Here is a 15,071-nt window from a genome sequence, read left to right as displayed (position 1 = left end):
ATGTCAACACATTCCCTCTCATTACAAGTGTCACTCCGTGCAACTCTCACAAATTCGTATATCGGTGAGCACATTGGGCCTTTGGAAGAAATAGAGGAAGACGCCAGGCAGACAGACCACCGGCTGAAGAGTAACCCAAACTAACGGTAGACGAGCGAAATGCGACAAACAGGGTGCGAACGAGACAACAGACCAGGACAATGACAACCAATCTAGACGACAACGAGGCGCTACGCCAAGCCTTCGCCCCAACCATGACAACGTGGCCAGGAGCAGCGGAGAGACAAACCCAAGACGCGACCAAAGAGGGTAACCGGGTGACAAGCTAAGCAGTCTTAGTACAGCGAAGACGGATTCGACAATATCAAGCGTGAGTACTCAACTGACCAACAGTGCACTGGGCATACAACTATGCCGGGTGATTGGAAATTCCCATTACAAACTTCTTGAGCTTGTAGAGGGGAGTGAGTACGTAATACACTGAAGAGCCAAAGAAACTGGTACACCTGCCTAATATCGTGTAGCACCCCCGCGAGCACGTAGAATTCCGCAACAAAAGATGACTCTGAGCACTCTGGGACTTAACGTCTGAGGTCATCAGTCCCCTAGAACTTAGAACTACTTAAACCTAACCAACCTAAGGACATCACACACATCCATGCCCGAGGCAGGATTCGAACTTGCGACCGTAGAGGTCGCGCGGTTCCAGACTGAAGCGCCTAGAACCGCTCGGCCACACCGGCCGGCAAATCCGCAACACGTCGTGGCATGAACTCGACTAATGTCTGAAGTTGTGACGGAGGGAACTGACACCATGGATCCTTTAGGGCTGTCCATAAATCCGTAAGAGTGTGAGGGTGTGGAGATCTGTTCTGAACAAAACGTTGCAAGGCATCCCAGATATGCTCAATAATGTTCATGTCTGGGGAGTCTGGTGGCCCGAGGAACTGTTTAAACTCAGAAGCGTGTTCCTGGAGTCTCTCTGTAGCAATTCTGGACGTGTGGGGTGTCGCATTGTTCTGCTGGAATTGCACACGTCCGTTTGAATGTACAATAGACATGAAAGGGTGCAGATGATCAGACAGGATGCTTACCTTCGTGACACCTGTCAGAGTCGTATCTAGACGTTTCAGGGATCCCGTATCACTCCGACTGAACCCGTCCCGCACCATTACAGAGTCTCACCACCTTGAACAGTCCTCTGCTGGCATGCAGGATCTATGGATTCATGAGGTTGTCTCGATACCCGTACACGTACATCCGCTTGATAGAATTTGAAACGAGACTCGTCCGACCTGGCAACATGTTTCCAGTCATCAACAGTCCAATGTAGATTTGACTGGCCCAGGCGAGGCGTAAAGCTTAGTGTCGTGCAGTCATCAAGGGTACACGAGTGGGCCTCCGACTCCGAAAGCCCATATCAATGATGTTTCGTTGAATGATTCGCACGCTGACGCTTGTTGATGGCCTAGCATTGAAATCTGCAGCAATTTGCGGAAGGGTTGCACTTCTGTTACGTTGAACGATTCTCTTCAGTCGTCTTTGGTTCCGTTCTTGCAGGATCTTTTTCCAGCCACAGCGATGTCGGAGATTTGATGTTTTACCGGATTCCTGATATTCACGGTACAGTCGTGAAATGGTCGTACGGGAAAATCCCTATATTATCGCTCCCTCGGAGATGCTGTGTCCCATCGTGCGCCGACTATAACACTGCTTTCAAACGCACTTAAATCTTGATAACCTGCCATTGTAGCAGCAGTAACCGATCTAACAACTGCGCCAGACACTAGTTGTCTTACACAGGCGTTGCCGACCGCAGCGCCGTGTTCTGCCTGTTTACATCTCTCTGTATCTGAATACACGTGCCTATACCAGATTCTGTGGAGCTTTAGTGTATTTTGAATAGGAAACCATATCCGGAAACGTACAGTTTCCATTCTACAACGGTTTCACTTCAGATGTGTAACGCGTCCACGTCTGCTGAGGGAAAGAGAAAGTATCAGAGTGGCTGCTCTTTATACAATACGGTAGACACGGTGAAGTGTACTGCGTCAGACGGTCCCCTGATGTCACTTAACGTCTACCTTGTTACGAGACCTATTCAATGCCTCTGCGTCTCCGATACAGTAAACATGGTTCGGTACCCGTTTTCGGAATACACAGACATGATCCTTGAGTATGGCGAAGCTCGAGGTAGCGGAGGAGCTACTCTCGGATGTATCAAAAACGTTTTCCGCACCGTATCACGCAATCGCACGAATTTTTTGCCTAAGATACGCAGCAACTCCGAGAAACATGTACCTTCGCTGTGAGGAGGCAGGACTGTGGTGCTCCACAGTAACGCCGCATCCCCGAATTTGAAGATGACGTACTGCATCAGGTTGAAGAGAACTCGCCAACGACTATTCTTACAATTGCGCGTGCAATGGGTGTTAGTTACAATATCGTTTGGGACGTTCTGCATGAGCAACAACTACATCCGTATCACTTACAAAAGCTACACGCTAAGGGTCCAGCTGATTTTCCAAAACTGTTTGCCTACTGCACGTGTTCCTGCACCGCTGCATCGACACAATCCTGTTTCCACGTCGAGTTCAGATGAATTAAATTTCACTAGGGACTGTGTTCTGAATTCGCGGAAAAACCGTGTCTGGCCAAACGAAGACCCTCACATTACGCATGTTCTGGGATTTCAGCACTGGTTTGGTATTAATGTGTGGCCAGGTATTCTGTACAGCCATGTGATTGGGACATATCTCATTTCGTTCAAGCTAACAGACTTGATCTTCCTACAAAACGTATTGAACCCGTTCTTGGAAGCTGTGTCACCGAATGTCTGTCAGGAAGTGTGGTTTCAGTACGAAGGTGCACCGCGTCACTTCTCACTTGTGGTTTGGAGACATTTCAACTGACGATATGGTGAAAGGTGGTTAGGCCGAGGTGGCTCAACCTAGAAGCCGCCACGATCGTCAGATTTACTCCTGCGGACTACTAACTTGTGGGGTCGCATGCAAAGTTTGATTTACGAGACCCCTGCAGAGACAGAGAAAGATATACTGGCACTATAATATGAAGAGACACCAGGTGGGATGGAGAATGTGTACCAGAATTTGCTTCTCAGATACAATGTCTGTACCAATGCTGGTGGTCACCACATCGAGCAGCTGTTGTCATGCATCAGTACTGTTCTGTACGTAAAGTATGCTGGGTTCTTATTTGTTTGAGAATAATGTAAACACGTATTGTTTAAGTCTTAGTACAAAAAATTGTGCTTCAGTGATAAATGGACGTTTCTTTATGTTTCCTTTTGAATTGCTACCTAATAACGTACTGCGTCACGTCTAATTCAATTTCTGAAGCAGACTTGGATGAGTTAAACATCTGAATTGAAACCGTCGTAGAACGGAAACTGTACGTTTTCGGACATGGGTTCCTGCTCAAAATATTATGTACTTATTCCGCTCTACACGTTCTAGAAGTTTGTAAAGGCAATTTCCGAACTGCCTGTATACTGCCCGCGTGGGATGTTATTGGCTATCGTACTCACGTGGCGATATGGTGGCGCTCTCGCCGTGCACCATTGCGCCGCGAGGCCAGAGTGCCCCGCGACGGCCATATAAGTTCATATCCTCCGGTGGGCATTCAGCCTCTGTGCCGTCCGATAGCAGAAATAGTTAAGGTGTTAACTTAATCTAAGAAGTTCACATGAGAAACGCCTGTGAAGTACATAACAATAGGTTAATATATGGTAAGTCTATATCGAATGTTTGTAAGAAATGTCTTGCAGAATGATTGAGGAAAAGCAACACGTTGATGTGAAAGATATCGGTGATTCAATAATGCAGTCTACCCTCCACGTATCACCGAATAACCTGGGCCGCTCGGTTTGAGGCGCCATGTCACTGATTGCGTGGCCCCTCGCGCCAGAGGTTCGAGTCCTCCCTCGGGCATGGGTGTGTGTGTTGGTGGTTCTGAGCAGTATGGGACTCAACATCTGAGGTCATCAGTCCCCTAGAACTTAGAACTACTGAAACCTAACTAACCTAAGGACATCTCACCCATCCATGCCCGAGGCAGGATTCGAACCTGCGACCGTAGCGGTCACGCGGTTCCAAACTGAAGCGTCTAGAACCGCACGGCCACACCAGCCGGCGGTGCGTGTGTTGTTCTTAGCATAAGTTTACATTAGTTTAAGTAGTGGGTAAGTCTAGGGATCGATGACCTCAGCAGTTTGGTCCTTTAAGAATTCACACACATTTGAACATTTTGAACAACCTGAACCCAAACGAGCTATCAGAAATCGATGAGATGCTTTTTGGGGTTACTTGCTTTGCTGAGAGAAGAACGTTACTTAATACTGAAAAGGAAAATACTTCCTAATGTTCTGCAAAAGCACTCCGTCTTCAGGCCACAAGTGGCCCATTGGGACCATCCGACCGCCGTGTCATCCTCAGTGAAGATGCGGATAGGAGGGGCGTGTGGTCAGCACACCGCTCTCCCGGTCGTTATCATGGTGTTCTTTGACCGGAGCCGTTGCTATTTGGTCGACTAGCTCCTCAATTGGCATCACGAGGCTGAGTGCACCCAGAAAAATGGCAACAGTGCATGGCGGCTCGGATGGTTTTACCCATCCAAATGCCGGCCACGCCCGACAGCGCTTAGTTTCGGTGATCTGCCGGGAACCGGGATATCCACTGTGGCAAGGCCGTTGCCGATGTTCTGCAAAATTATATTTATTAGGTCACGAACAGGCTTTCAGCTTCTCAGGCTATCTTCAGGTAACACTTGTCACATGAAGATGGCCTGAGAAGCCGAAAGCCGGTTCGTGACCCAATTAATATAATTTTGCAGAACATTAGAAGTGTTTTCCTTTTGAATACTATTATTATGTTCTGCCAAGTACCGACGGAAAATACAGTTAATTTTAAAAAGTCACTTGGTCTAGTATCCAAAATTTATGAAGTAGAAACATTACAAGCAGATTTCGAGGAATAAGTTACAACACACAACCACAGACGATGTAAGTGAATAAATGTGTAATGCGTCAGATGATCTGTGTCACATCTCACCTTTTTTGTTTAAGACGATTTTTACAGACTGCGTCCAACTGTTTTTAACGTCAGCCTTGCTTTAATCACCATGTGCTAAGCAACCTGTGGATTTTCTTAATTCTTCATTCAATTACTAAAAACAGGATTATAATAGCTTGTCTGATATCTCTGCATATTCGAAGAAAAACTGAAAATATGTTATTAAGAGACAGATATAGAAAAGACATGACTGCCTGTGGTTAATACAGCAGTCAGCAGCATTTTCCGTTGTCACGTTTTCTGAAGGGTGCAGTTTCAGGTCTGCTTACACATGTGGCCAGTTTCCATTCATTATAACAGGTTGAAGAGCTTGTAAGTAGGCTGTTTATGTTTTCTGTATGTAAGTAGGCTGTTTATGTTTTCTCTATGTAAGTAGGCTGTTTATGTTTTCTTATTGGCAACGTTACGTAGCGCTCAATATGAAAATCACTGGCTGTGCTGTGTGCAGTCTGTGGCTAGTTTGCATTGTTGTCTGCCATTGTAGTGTTGGGCAGCGGCAGCTGGCTGTGAACAGCGCGTAACGTTGCGCAGTTGGAGGTGAGCCGCCAGCAGTGGTGGATGTGGGGAGAGAGATGGCGGAGGTTTGCAGTTTGTCATGAACTGATATATATATATTATGATTTGTGATGATATTAAGGTAAATACATTGTTTGCTCTCTATTAATATCTTTCATTTGCTAACTACCCCTATCAGTAGTTAGTGCCTTCAGTAGTTTGAATCTTTTATTTAGCTGGCAGTAGTGGCGCTCGCTGTATTGCAGTAGCTTGAGCAGCGAAGATTTTTGTGAGGTAAGTGATTTGTGAAAGGTATAGTTTAATGTTTGTCAGGGCCATTCTTTAGTAGGGAGTTTTGAAAGTCAGATTGCGTTGCGCTAAAAATATTGTGTGTCAGTTTAAGGACAGTCATGTATAATTGTTCAAAGGGGACGTTTCATATGTCGACCCTTAGCCTAGGATACCTCACTGGAATCTTCTGATTTTTTCTTGTAGTTTGTGTATTTAGTGTAGCTTTTGTTTATTGCTAGCGCGTAATTGTAGAGAGAATCTCCTTTGTAGTTGTAGCCTTTCATTGTTGTACAGTAAAACAGTTGTGGCATGCATATAGATTTGCACCAAGTATTTCGCAGCTGTAATTAACAAGATATTATTTTCAGTGTTATGTTAATGTGTTCTCTTATTTTTGCTCTTCAAATTGTGTTTTTCTGTGTTGTCGTGTGAAATACTGTGACAATAATGGCGTGTGAAAAACGTAATACTAGGCTCCAAAGTAAACTGAGAAATGACAGTGAAAATGAGAGCAGTGTGTTAGCGCCACCGAGTTATGAATTAACTGATGTTCAAAGTAGTAATTTGGTAATTGTGCATAGGGAAATGGAGCGGGCTGCAAACAATGGTGTAGACATTGAAACAGGTAGTGAACAGGGAAGCATTATCGATCGATCGGTCGGCAACAGCTCGCCTCAGGAATCCGAAATGACAGGACACAATTTCGCAAATACTGTAGATTCAGGTTTTGGGTCATCACCGTTTTCTCAAATAAGTCAAGACACATTTTCTGCTTGTCAAAATGTGAATGTTGTCGGTGCAAATGCACTGCCGAAAAGCGTAGAGAAACAGATTCCAGACACTAATACATTATTATTGCAATTAATGCAACAAATGGGACAAAAGCTTGAAAAGTTAGACACAATGGAACAACACCAGAGACAAACACAGCAACAGTTAGACACAGTGGAACAAAATCTCAAAAAGTTAGACACAGTGGAACAAAATCTCAAAAAGTTAGACACTACACTTGAACAAACACGTGAAGATTTAACCACTGAGTTACATAACATCGAATCGAAATGTCAAAAAGTCTGTAATGACGTAAAAACACAAATTTGTGAGCATTTTCAACCTATTTTTTCGCGGCATGAAAATGCATTACAGAATCACGAAGCAGCCATAAAAGAGCTGCAAACCATTGTTCATGAAAATCTTGAGACCTTGTGGGCTAAATTTGACTCAGTTGCATCTACCGATTCGGTTACGCAACTTGCAAAAGCTCAGGAAAACTTAAAGGACAAAGTAGATACTCTGAAACTTGGTTCAGAAAAACACGCTGAGGAAATAAGTACACTATCAGAGAAAGTAGCCGAACTTTCGGATCAATTCACTAACTTATCTACAAAGGTAGATGATGATCTGAATGACACAAGACCCGTAGCCTTCACTGACACAGAAGAGTATGAACAAATAAGAAAATTCAAACAAAATCAGAATCAAATTAATACACAACACCAAAGAGAAATCCGGGAAGTACAAGATCAGCTGACACAGGTAATACAAGAATTACGTATTTCAGAGGACACTCGCGCTCCAACACGGGAAGAGGGACTTAGAAACACGGAAAAGCTGCAAAATAATAACACAGGGCATTTCGGAAGTTATGAAAGAAATTGGCAATGTGCACCGAATTTTGAGATGGAACGGCCGACACGACCTAACAATGACCGATATGCGACTCGCCGACATGATGATTTTGACTATAAGCTGTTCATTACTACACGTAAATTCAAAACATTTAAGAATTCTGGCAACGACATTCATCCACAAGCATGGCTCCATCAATTCTCTCATTGTTTTCCTCCCAACTGGTCGTTGGAACACAGATTAGAATTTATGTGTGGCTACTTAGAGAATGAACCAGCTGTAAGAATGCGATCGGTCATTCACGATTGCCACAGTGAAGGAGAATTTTACCATGCCTTCCTCTCAGCATATTGGTCTCAAGCCACACAAGACCGCGTAAAACATGGCATCATAATGATGAAACATTTCGAACAATCTGAATTCTCCAGTCTTGTGAGATATTTTGAAGACATGTTGCACAAGAATCAGTACCTGACAAACCCATACAGCCCCTCAGAACTCATCCGCATTTGCTTAATCAAATTGCCTGAACATTTACGACATATTATTTTAGCAGGACGTTGCAAAGATGACATTGAAGCATTTCAGGGTCTGTTACAAGAATTGGAAATTGACACTGACAATCGGGGAACGCGGAAACAGGAGCACAACAATTACAGGTCACATCTGTCACAATTCCACGATGAAAGAAATAATAACTGGACACGACAAGGCTATTCTCACAACACATATCGTGACCAAAACAGACACCACCCGTATGACAACCGTTGGCAGAGTAATAATAGTTACAGAGAAAGATCGCATTTCCGTAGTAATGACTATCACAGAGACAATCAGAGAAACAGACAATATGGGAACCAAAACAAGTATTATCAAGGGAGGCAGAATAACTTCAGACGCAACAGTTCGGCGCAGAGTTACGATTCAGGGAGAAATTCTCCACCACATGACCGACAAGCAAGAAACTATGTAAACTACCGACAAAACGACAGACCTGAATTGCATCAGAACTGGCGGGATTCAAACAGAGCAGGGCCCTCTCGTCACGGTGAATTTGTAGAAGTTAGGTCTCCAAATCCCAATAACGACGCGCGCCAACAAAGAGACAATAGGCAATGACTCATACCGCAGGCAGCCACAAAACGCACGTATGAAACTAACGACGCAGCTGCCGTAGCTAGTAATTACGTAAAAATGGAAGACATTAGGGACATTTTACTCCAAGAACACGACGTAAAACATAACAACATTGCATATCCTGTGATTCACATTACAGTAAATGACGTAAAATTTACGGCAGTACTTGACTCTGGCAGTCCCATTTCAGTAATCAGTGAAACAGCCTTTAGCAAATGCAACAAATCGAACGATTGCCCCACACTTCCGTTACGTAAGATTAAATTACAAGGTGCAATCTTTGGAAAAAGTGTAGATGTACGCCAACAAACCAATTTAGAATTCTTTTGTCAAAGCCACAGCTTCTCTATGAACTTTCTCATTGTTCCATTATTGTCGACGGAAATTATATTGGGAGTAGACTTTTTGAATGAATACAAAGCAATCTTAAACTTTCACGATGCTGAAATAAGTTTAGAAAAAGAAGGTAAGTCAATAGCTTTGAAATTTGAAGATTGGCTCTCAAACCATGACGAGGAAATTAATCGGCTTTACCTTCTGTTAGACAACAGTTCGGACTTTTCTACGGAACTAGACACTAACAATCACTCTGCAAGTACTGACAGGGATGATATCGACGGCGCATTTGACACTAATAAGTTAATTCAGAATAAAATTCAAACAATTGAGAATTGTAATGACAATGATAGGCAAGACCTTTTTGAGATTTTACAAGCACATTCCACAGTTTTTACTCACAAAACAGGAACAATCAAGGGATTTCAATACCAATTTCGTGTTCGTGAGCATACTAAATTTTGTGTTAGACCATATGTAATTCCAGCACATTATAGGGACCGTGTTAGAACAGAAATACAATCTATGCTTGACGAGGGCATTATTGAGCCTGCAGTAAGCTCATACAACAATCCATTACATGTTGTTGAAAAGAAAAATGGATCGATCAGACTTGTCTTAGATTCGAGACAAATCAATACTATCATTATTCCTGAAACAGACAGGCCGCAGACGATAGAAGAACTTCTTCAAAATTTTAATGGTGTAAAAGTGTTGTCTTCCATTGATCTCAGATCCAGCTTTTATCAGATCGAACTTCATCCAGAATGTAGAAAATACACAGCTTTCCTTTGTTTCGGCGTTTGTTATCAGTTTCGGAAACTTCCTTTTGGTTTGAACATTTCTTCGGCAGCATTCATTCGTGGGTTAAATTCCATATTACCTGAGTTCTTAAAACGTCACATCACCTTGTATGTGGACGATATTCTGATAGCAGAAGCTTCATGGGAACAACATAATCGCATCATCAACAGTTTGTTACGTATTTTTGCAGAATCTGGAATTACAGTTAACTTGGAAAAGTCTGAATTCGGTAGGACAAAGGTGAAGTTTTTGGGACATATTATTTCTTCTGAAGGCATTCAGCCGGATCCTGAAAAGTTAGAAGCAATCAGAGCCATTCCAGTGCCATCCACAAAAAGACAAGTCCGCAGTTTTCTAGGTCTCGTAAATTTTTACCGTCGTTTTCTGAATATGCAAATTCTAGCTACACCAAAACTTTGTTCTCTCACTGGAAAAAATACTATTTGGAACTGGGACGAACAAGCACAGTTGGAATTCAATTCTTTGAAAGAAGCGTTACTTCACGCGCCAATCTTAGCTCATCCAGATCTGTCACAAGATTTCTGCCTTAGCACGGATTCTTCTAAAGTCGGTCTTGGTGCCCATTTATTTCAAGAAGCCATAGAAAATGACACTACCATTCAGAAAACCATTGCTTTTGCTAGCCGAGTGCTAACAAAATCTGAAAAAAATTATTCCGTTACTGAATTAGAAGCTTTAGCTATCGTTTGGGCATTTAACAAATTCCGTTTCTTTCTTTCTGGTAAGCACGTAAAAGTATACAGTGATCATCGTGCATTACAATTTCTTATGTCTTCAAAATTAAATCATGACAGGTTAAAACGTTGGGCATTGTTTCTGCAAGAATTCCGCTTCACAATAGTCTACATTCCCGGCAAGGAGAACATTGTTGCGGACGCACTGTCACGCGCACCGGCTGGGCTTGAGAAAAGTACCACAGAAGGCAACCTCGAGAAAAATTTCAGTATTCTTTACATTCAGAAAGTCGCCTTTGAAAACTTCATCACCACATCTTTAAAGGACATTGCTCATGAACAAGATAAAGATCCGATTTGGAAAGACATCAAGAGCAAATGGCATGAAAGGACACACACACAGATTCGGCATTATTATCTGGTTAGAAACAACATACTGTTCAAACGCTGCACTGTTGATGACAAGCTATGGGTACTTTGCATTCCTGACGATTTTGTTAATAAGCTCATTTGGTACATTCATTTCAGCTACGCACATTTTGGTCCACGAAAATGTTATCATATTCTTCGAACGACTTGTTATTTTAACAATATGGAAAAGCGAATTCGAAGAGTCTTGTCTATTTGTAAACTTTGTCAAAAGGCGAAACCATCTACTGTCTCACATCGTGCTCCGTTGTTTCCTATCATTCCTTCTAAATTAAAAGAATTTGCTGCTGTTGATCTCTTGGGACCGCTTGTCAGAACATCTAATGGATTTTCGTACGTTCTAGTCGCTGTTGAACTTACTTCAAAATTTGTTTCTTTCACACCGTTACGTAAAGCCACTGGACGGTCTGTATCCAACGCCTTTGTTAAAAATTTCTTACGTGAAGTTGGACACGTTAGTAAAGTCATTTCAGATAACGGACCGCAATTCAGATCTGCTGTTTGGTCACGCATGCTTCGCAACCATAAAATCAAACCTGTTTTTATTTCATTGTACTCACCACATTGTAACCCGTCTGAACGGATTATGAAAGAAATCAATAAGCTTTGTAGACTTTATTGTCACAGAAAGCATCAGCATTGGGACAGATATTTACACTTATTTCAAAACGTGCTGAATGAAATGCCTCACGACTCCACTGCTTTACCACCTACTCTTGTACTGAAGAATGAAGAACCACCGAACAGAATCAGAGAGCTTGTACCTTTCCCGAATACACGTAAACTTCGACACAAAGACATAATTGATTTGGCTCTTAAAAATATAAAATCTGCAGCAGACAAAAGGAGAAAACTACACGGTAAAGCAAATGCAAAGAAGTTGTATATTGGTCAGAAAGTTCTCATTAAAGCTCATTCATTGCCACATAAGAAGAAACACTTGAGTCACAAATTCTTTCTAGTTTACAATGGACCTTACAGAATCCGACGTATACCACATGATAATTGCGTTGAAGTTGAAACTCTGCGTACTAGGAAGAGTAAAGGTTTACACCACATTTCTCATGTAAAACCATTTATTGACAGATAATCTGCCTTTTAACTTTGTCTTTGCCATAAAACGTTTCACTTCACGTTACTAGTATGCTTTAGAAACTGTTACCATGCAACAATGTTTGAAGTTCAATATCCAGCCAAGAACCAAGAGAAATTATTTAAACAGAAATTACGAATGCATTGTTATTGCGAACAGACGACACAGTGTAATTGTGTGTGTACATTCTTGCTTGTTAGTTGTACGATTAGAACATTTACCAGTACTGCTAATGAGATTTTAATGCAACATTTTGGTTTACTTGAAAATACATTCCGGATTTAAAGTACTTTCTGAGAGATACCAGATGACACAGAGGTTAGTTTATGTGACAGCTACACGATTTTTATCACGACGCTACTAATGAGTGACAATTTACAATGTTGCTTTTGCAGTGTATCTGTTTTATATCTGCACAGTTTTCTGAATTCTTCTAGGAAGAAAAACATGTTTTAGTAGTAACTTTTGTGGTATAGCAACAATGAGACAGCCTTTTTCGTGGCATAACAATACGTTACTGTACAGTACTTTCCTCATCACGGCAATAAGCGTAATAACTAAGATATCTATACGTAAAGCATTTCACTTTTGTGTATCATGAGGTAAGTACATTGACTTTAGCAGAACTTTGCTTACAGAGGACGATAACTACGACAGTTCCACAGAATTATCTTACAGCAAGACGCGCATTTAGCGCTACAGGACACGCATTTGAGTGATTAATCTTATACTTAAAACACTTATTTTTAAAGATTTTTTTTAATTACAAAGAAAGTTTTCCGTGATACATTTCATTCCATTGCTGTAATTTGTAACACCTGGGAGTATAATTACGTTTATCCTCAGGGGGGTACACGCTTACTTTGTGTACCATGTGTTTGGCAAGCACAAGGAGCCCTAGCTAATATGGTATTTGCTTATACAACTTTACACATCGGTACCATATTTCTCTAACACACAAATTACACAGCTATCTGATCATTTAACTGAGAGATAAACATGTTTTTTACTACATCAGTGACAGATGTTTACGCAATTACACCGTTGGATAACTTCACACTTATGAAACTGTATTTTGTCTGTACTTTGTAAACTGTTCATATTTTTTCGGAATCATTGTGATACTATGAGGGCTTTGAATGATGTATTTGGTATGAGATCATGATTTTTAAAGTACGTTTGAGGCAGCTGACACTTTTGACATGAGCAGAGAATTTTTTTAGGCTTAGAAATTATTGGAGGAAGTTACGACGATTTTGAGATTTGACTGAGGTGTTATGATGTTATTATTACGACGACGATGTGTATTATGTTGTTGAGGAATGTTTATTATGCTACGTATTTCTCATGATGAAATATTGAAGAAGTGTCGACGAATATGTATATGTATAATGAGGTAAGGAATAATGAGTAGTGTTTAGGGACTCTGATTTATGAAAAGGATGTTGGAAACCAAGAAACGTACTTTAAGAGTTATGAAATGTGTGACTGTATCACAATGCTGACCAATATTTTTTTTTGGACACTTATATTTATAGGATTTTGTTTCTACAGATTTGCAACGCTAATTCTTGACCCGTGAAATATTTTTATGTGCGACTGTCTCTGTAGCGGAAACTGCTGTCGTAAATATTTCCGTAAGAAAGTTAACGGACCACCTACACATAATGCGTCGTGGGCACCCAGCTGTGTCAGACGCCTGGAGAAAAAGCCATTAGCGCGTGCCTTTCAGAGCACAGGAAAACACCTGGAGAACAAGCCATTAGGGTGTGCCTTTCATCGCTAATGCGACACCCTCGTTACTTGAAAACATATGATTACTCGCACTTTGTGCTAATTGCTGAAATGCTTATGAATTGATGGGAAATATTCGTACATCTGCACACCTGATTATGACAAGTGTCTTTCTATGAGAGTTGAGAGCTACTGACTTACGAAATGCCACATGACTATTGAATGATGTTTTTATGCTTTGGTTTGCGTAATTGCTTATTTCACTTGATATCTGGTTTCCAGCTGTGTTGCAGCATTGCTTTTATAAAATAAAATGCATTTGCTAATGTGAACACTTTCTGTCAACAGATCTATTAAATAATTATTTTATGATCCACATTCTTTAAAAAAGGAGCACTTGGAAAGGAAAGAACAATAAGAAGGAACTAGTAACTGCATACATAATATTCTTTTCAAGTACATGGTAATATTTCTTTTACAATAAGTTGTTGTGGTGCACCACTTTAATTACATAGACATTAAGATGTGAATATACATTTCCCTTATCTGCATTGTTGTTTTTACTGTAATATTTTTTCTTCTTGAGCTATGTCATGTTTAGATATAAGCTGCTGTTTGCCAGGCATAGTGCTACGGAACTTTAATTTGTGTTACTCTGCTAAGCCAATTTTACTACTCATTGATTTTTCATGTTGCTGCACATTGGCTCATATTAGTTGTAATTTTGCATTTTATCTGTTAATTTAGATTTACGGTAGCTTGCTTTGCAATTTTCCAATTTTTTGGTAATTGCTGTTTATATTAATTGTTATGTGATGCTGCATTGCCTCGTCCCTTAGTTTAGCATCTGAGCTCAGTAGATTTAAGTTAGCTTAAGAGGGGGTAGACTCTAAGAGAATGAGTTGCGATGAATTGGAAGAAATGCATTGAGAAAACAGGTTTAGCTAGGATTTTCTTGGAAATAAATGTTGAGGTAAGAAATGTGTGAACATATAAATACAGAAAGCATGCTTAGATAGAATTTTTTTGGTGGAAACAAAGGATGAAATAAGAGGAAAGATATATGAAGTTTTGGGTTGGACTGCAGTACCAAATGTTACACTGAAAACGAACCCTGTCCTTTCCTATTGGTGTTATCCCACTATGTGTTTGTGTACCCTTGAGTATTTGTTTTCTTCCTGTCTCTGTGTACTGTTTCATAGAATTTTTTTCTCTTCTAATACTAAGCTATATTCACTATGAGGAGGAATACTGTTATCCTCAAATATAAGTTGCATTAATAATATGTTATTTTCTTTGTAAAGTTGTTTACAATTCTGTTCTGTTTCAATGTTCATG

At 40.9% G+C, this 15,071-nt stretch overlaps 1 protein-coding gene across 1 annotated transcript in view; it reads right to left on the bottom strand.

Annotated features, from left to right (window-relative positions):
* The window catches only part of LOC124721795 (facilitated trehalose transporter Tret1-like), a 198,277-nt gene that overhangs the window by 172,508 nt on the left and 10,698 nt on the right, over positions 1–15,071 (bottom strand). The window lies entirely within an intron of this gene.

This window comes from Schistocerca piceifrons, chromosome X (genome assembly GCF_021461385.2).
Source record: "Schistocerca piceifrons isolate TAMUIC-IGC-003096 chromosome X, iqSchPice1.1, whole genome shotgun sequence".
NCBI classification, from domain to species: domain Eukaryota; kingdom Metazoa; phylum Arthropoda; class Insecta; order Orthoptera; family Acrididae; genus Schistocerca; species Schistocerca piceifrons.
This window is presented reverse-complemented; position numbering and strand designations above follow the sequence as displayed.